Source organism: Apium graveolens, chromosome 11, assembly GCF_009905375.1.
Source record: "Apium graveolens cultivar Ventura chromosome 11, ASM990537v1, whole genome shotgun sequence".
In the NCBI taxonomy this organism is placed as follows: Eukaryota; Viridiplantae; Streptophyta; class Magnoliopsida; order Apiales; family Apiaceae; genus Apium; species Apium graveolens.
The window spans coordinates 188,318,412-188,318,640 of record NC_133657.1 but is presented as its reverse complement, the minus strand read 5'-3'; positions in this window follow the sequence as shown (position 1 = coordinate 188,318,640).

Sequence of the window (229 nt, the reverse complement as noted above, 5' to 3'; positions counted from 1 at the left end):
AGAAGGCATTGAAGCTGCTGCATTGGATGGAAGGACACCAGTTGTGACTCCAACTGCCACTTTATTTGAATGGGTAGAGAAATTATCCATAGCACTGAATTTACCAAGGCCAGGGAGCTATTCAGACAAAGCTCATAAACAAATTAAATTTTACTTTGACTTTATTAGAAGAGCATATCTCAATAAGGTATATCACTTTGATGCTCTACTTTTATCTTCATACAGTTAG